Raw genomic sequence first — 6000 nt, 5'->3', positions numbered from 1 at the left:
AAGAGCAACGAAAAAGAGCAACGAAAAAAATAGCTAGGTTCCGGGTTAGAAGGCGGATGTTGAGGGGTGGATTGTTTGTTTGGACGGGCGACGTGCAGTTTTATCTATTTTTTTGTTTTCCATGGTTAAGTGGAAATTATAAATGTTCATTAGAGCCAATGAAAGGAAAGAAAGAATACATTAGTCCTGGAGATACGGCAGCAACTGGGTTTTTGCTAAGGCAAGAGACTCGATTGACTTTTAAATATTCTTAAAACAGAATAAAAAGTTGTAAACTATATCCTTCTCCCATTGAAAAATTCTTGGTTGAGGTTGGGTGAGAAAAAGAGGAACCAAGAGGAGCCAAGCCAATTGTATATCATGTAAAATCGCATTTTTATTCTCTACTCTCCCACGTTGCTTCTCAACCTTCAACTGTTTGTTCTGATTTCCCATTTTGGGAATAAAAGAAATGGCTTAGTGTGGGATTTTGCAGCCTTTTACGAGTAGAAAGAAAAAGCCTGCCTGAGAAGAAATCAAATTTTAAATAAGAGATAAGCCAGTCTGGGAATTCCCAGATATTCCAGACTTTTAATTACCATAGACCAGCCAGCATGACTAATGAAGTGCTGAGAAAAATGTAATACTGTATTAATTCTGCAGACCACCATGTATTCTTTTGCCTGGTAACATTTGACATCTGCACGTCAAATGATAGCTTGTTAAACTCGAATATAATCTCATTTTATTTTATTTCTTGGGCATCCACAGGAGGAAGAACATCTACAAATAATTTGAATACAATGGATGTGCAACTTGTTAGTTTAAAATCCTTTCTATTTGGAATCACTTTGTAGCTGCCAGTATTTCAGAATAATAGCAGTATGATTATTTCAGCATTCCTGATATAGCATAGTGTATATTAAAAATCTTTTATACCCAATACATATACTGTGTGTCAAAAAGACTAATTATATGTGTTTACTTTATTGTGTGTTTACAGTAGAGATGGAAAAACTTTACATTCCAATACTGAGTAAGATTTCAAGAACCATATTCCAATGTTGATGGAGGAAAGTAAAGCAGATAGAATACATAAAATAAAACCATTGGTGCCATTCAGCTGGTTCTATCTGGTTTGGGAAAACTGGTAGCGGTGGCAAAGAGAGGCTCCACCCACCCGTCCAGACATCATCACGTCCTGTTTTTGACGCTCTGCGCATGTACAGAGGTCCTGCGCGCATGCTCACATTTGCAAACCAGTAGCGAAGATAAGTTGATTTCACCCCTGAATAAAACCAACATCCTAAATAAGGAGCAGTATCCATTACAAATACCTCCCCTGTATGCTTTTTTAGAAGTAAACAGATTTGTATTTCCATATGCTTTTTCCTTGTATACCACCTTGAAGTAGGCAAGATTATTCTGTAATTGCCCAGAGCTGCTGTAATAGATGGGTGGCATACACATTTAATAAAGTATCAGTTTATTCTTTGCAAACCTACTCAAAAGTGATTTTCAAAAGTTTTAATGTGGCTTGTTTCCAGATAAGCATGTATAAGCCTGCTTCCCCTCCCCACCTTAAGTGCAGCTGAAGGAGCAGAGATGCCATCCAGAGATGCTACAGAGATGCTATCCTGTAGCCACACATAACTGCCTGCACAGTTATACTCTGCACCAGCTGAATCTTCCTGATGCTCTTTAAGGGCAGCCCCATATAGAATGTGTTGCAGCAGGGTTCTCAACCCCCTTTGAATACCTTTTGTGGCTATGGACCATGGCCACAAATCCCCAAAACTTATATCATGGTTTAAATAATAAAATTTCTTCAAGGCTTTGCGGCGATGATGACATGCCCCCCCCCCCAAGTGTCCGCAGACCACAGATTGAGAACCACTGTGTTACAGCAATTTACTCATATTTGTTACATAGGAATAAGATAAAAGCCAGATGATAAAGTGGGTTTCATGTGAACATGAAGAGCCAGGGGAAAAAACAGAGTTTCAAAATAATTTTATTGATTACAGATTATTTGACCTAAGATTCTTTTTCAAATATTTTTATTAAGAATTATACATGAAGAGAGTAAAAGTCAATACAAACTACAAAAAATACAAACAGAAAAATATAAAAAGGAGGTGGTGTATTTTTTAAAAAAGAAAAGAAAGGGAAAGAGAAAGAAAAAAGAAATAACTTCATCCCAGCAGGTAAAAATAATTTTAATAATTTATCACTATCTCTGAATAAAACATAATCTCTCTTCTCCCCCTTATCTCTTAGATAAGGAAAATAAGATCCAAATGGTACATAAATCCATCTTTGTCAGCAAAAGTCCAATAAGGGCAACCATTTTAACCATGTTTGAATATGTTTATCATATGCATCTTTTCTAATTTTTAGAATTATTCTTTATAACTCTTTTTAAAGTTTCAGTGTGCTGCTTATCTGTGTTTCAAAGCAAAAATCCTTCAAAACTTACACATTTCTTTTATATCAATAAGTAAAATTATTCTTCGTCACTTAAAAAAAAATCCATCCAAACCATAGCAGAACTCTTTTGTCTATTCAGACTAAAAAAAAATCCAGATCAGATTCCTGGTTTAATGCCTGTTCATCTCCTTTAAAGAATGATTCATTTATCTGATCCATTTGTATTACATTTAAATCCTCTTCAAATTAATTTCATAGACATCCATTGCAACACACAGTTGTTTTACAACTTCATAAGAATAAACTGTCAAATTTTGAATCATTTGATCCATTCTATTTTTAAAAATGCCCTAATTTCTGTTCTTTATCCTCTGGTTCTAGTGTGTCCAGCCTTCAAGGTCTCCTTATCATTAAAAAAAAAAAAATCTATTTTCCATTGAGAAAATATCTTCTAAATAATTCAGAATTATAATTCCGAATCCCTCTAGCCCCTTAATCCGTTACCAATTTTCAAAATCTATCTACCAAGTTCTTTTTTGCTCCAAATATAATATAGTTCTAAAACTTTTAAAATCAAATTTACACCATAGTTTTTTAAGGAGGTGGAAACTCAAACAATGAATACAGTAAAACCTTGCCAGTCTGAAGAGTCTTCATATGCAACCCCCCCCCAATCAAAAACATGATTAAGTTATAAGATTTGATGTAATTTAATATCCATGAAGGCTGCTTTGAGTATGAGCTTAATCCTGATTATAAGCCATATTACCTATAGGCATTTAAAAACTGCAGTTTCCAGTCTGCTCATATCCAGAACCACATGGATAATCTCAATTATATTTCCTTTGTTCTGGAGAAATTATGCCAGTTAGGATCCAGCGGCATCTTGGAAAAGCTATCTTGCTAGCCAACAAGAGCCAGCAAGGTGTCAGCTCACCATGGTATATACAGGAACTCTCCAGTAATTAATTTTAAAGGGCAATGTTTGCTGTAACGCTACATTTTGAGAAACTTGGCTATTTTCAAGGTATACCATTTGTAGCAACAAGCTATTTTGCATCCATAGCAACATCGTGGGACTAGATAAAGTTTTGATCATGACCTTAAGCATTAAATAGAAAAATTAATATAATTTGATTAAACCTACAGGTAGTCTTCACTTAACAATGGTAATTGCAATCAGAGTTTCTGTTGCTAAGCACTGCAATCATAAAGCATGATGCTACATGACCACATTGCTTAGTGAGAGCAATCCTGGCAGTCCCTGTTGCCATTGTTAACCAAAAATCATGAATCATTAAGCAAGAACCTCATGTAATTATGATTTGCAAATTCCTGCAGGCTTCCTCTAAGCAAAGTCAATGGGGAAGCTGGCTGGAAGTTGCAAGTCCTGAGTGGTCAGAGGGTGGATGAGTATTCCAAAGTGAATCAAGAAATTCTCTGGCACCGCATGAGTGCATGCAGGCTTAGGAGGAAGTGCTGCAGTGCTGCAAAAGTGCATGAGTCTGGAGTGCATGGGTCTGGAGAGGGGATATTGTAGCACAAAGTGTGAGATCCCTGGAGAAAAACTGGCAGGACCAACTTCCAACTTTCTCTGCTGGCTTCTCCAATCACTTTTCTTGTGAGAAGCCAGTAAGAAAAGTTGCATCACATGACTGGCAAATGCTGCAACTATCATAAGTGCAAGCCAAGTGCTCAGATCACAGTCACATGACCGTAGGGAGGCTGGAACTTTGAAGACTATTCAGGCTATCACTCATTCTGTGGCACTGCAACTTTGAATGGTCGCTGAACAAGTTGTTAACTAAAACAACTTGTATTATCCTATTGGCCTCTAAATATCAGACATTTAAATAGCATTGAACATGTATAACTGGGTTATCTGTAAACAGTAGACGTGTAGGATAATTATCCTGATTGTATGGGGGGAAAGCTACAGAGGAATATTTCCTATATGCCTTAGTAAGTTACTACTTGGTAAATGAGCCCCTGCATTTCCTACATACTGTATATGTTGTACTGCACACTGAATAGTTAACTTATTAACCTTGCTGAATACAATACTTTGAATGCTGCTACTTGTCTCAAGAGAAAAGACTGAGAAAAGGAATACAAAGGATGGAAGCCATAGGCAATGGCCAATTTACAATAAATCATAGGCTGGTTTGGCAGTCTTATGTTTCTGATCAGAGCATATGTCTTATCAAAAGCATACTGTCGACACATGTATTAAACCTATAACACTGAAACTGTCTTGCTATATCTAAATTCTCACCCACAAAAAAGTTTAAAAACAAGTATTCTAAAATGACCTCATCTTAGATAAAGTGATAAATTGGAATATAAAATAGGTTTATTAAAATATATACTACTATTTCTGGTAGCTTTTAATAGACTTTTGCTGATTAAAACTGAAAAAAAATGGCTTTTATAATTTGATTATTACTAAGGGATGAGATACGTAAAGAAGACCTGAAGTTACCATATTTTTCGGAGTATAAGACACACTGGAGTATAAGACGCACCAAGGTTTTGAAGAGGCAAATGTTTTTAAAAAGTAGATAGGTAGATAGAGGGAGAGAAAGAGAGAGAAATACAGTAGGTAGGTAGGGAGAGAGAGAGTAGTTAGGTAGGTAGGTAGATGAAGGGATAGAGAGAGATAGAAATACAGTAGGGAGGGAGGGAGAGTTTAGGTAGGGAGAGAGAAGGGGTAGGTAGGTGGGTAGAGGGACAGAGAGAGAGAAATATATATAGAGAGAAATACAGTAGATAGGTAGAGGGAGAGAGGGAGAGTAGGTAGGTTTGTAGGTAGAGGGAGAGAAATAGAGGGAGAGGGAGAGAAATACAGTAGATAGGGGAGAGAGTTAGGTAGATTGGTAGGTAGAGGGATAGAGAGAGAAATAGAGAAATACAGTAGATAGGTAGGGAGAGAGTGAGTAGGTAGGTACGTAGGTAGATAGAGGGGGAGAGAGAGAGTAGGTAGGTAGGTAGATGTTTCCAGTGTATTTATCCCTGTGCTGGAGAAGGAAATCGCTAACAATCTGCAGCACCTATGACTGTTTCTGCTGGCACAGCACTTGATAATCTAATTCTCATCAATCAGTTAAAGAGCTTTCCAAAAGGGAAAAAAAAGTTTTTGCACTCTGCAAACCTCCTCAAAACGGCCCATATTTTGCGAAAACGGGCCTGTTTTTTTAAAAAAAGGCATGAATAGCCTAGTGGGGGGGGGGGCATACAGAGAGCTCCTAGGGGCAAGAACAAGCAAAAAACGGCCCATTTTTTTGCGAAAATGGGCGTTTTTTGTCAAAAAACTTGCATGTATAGCCATATGGAGGCTTATACAGTGCTGCTGGGGACTGTGGGGGCAAAAAAGGGCCATTTTTTGCTCATTTCTGCCCTCCCTAGCCCCCAGGAGCTCTCTGAAAGTCTCTATAAGGGTATGCACAATCATTTTTGTGAAGGGGACAGGGCTTCGGAAAGCAACAAAATGCTGTATTCGATGTATAAGACTCACCCAGATTTTCAGCCTCTTTTTTGAGGAAAAAAGGTGCATCTTATACTCCGAAAAATACAGTAAGTTACTGAAGTTAT

Source organism: Thamnophis elegans, chromosome 11, assembly GCF_009769535.1.
Source record: "Thamnophis elegans isolate rThaEle1 chromosome 11, rThaEle1.pri, whole genome shotgun sequence".
NCBI lineage: Eukaryota > Metazoa > Chordata > Lepidosauria > Squamata > Colubridae > Thamnophis > Thamnophis elegans.
Note: the sequence above shows the minus strand (reverse complement) of the source record.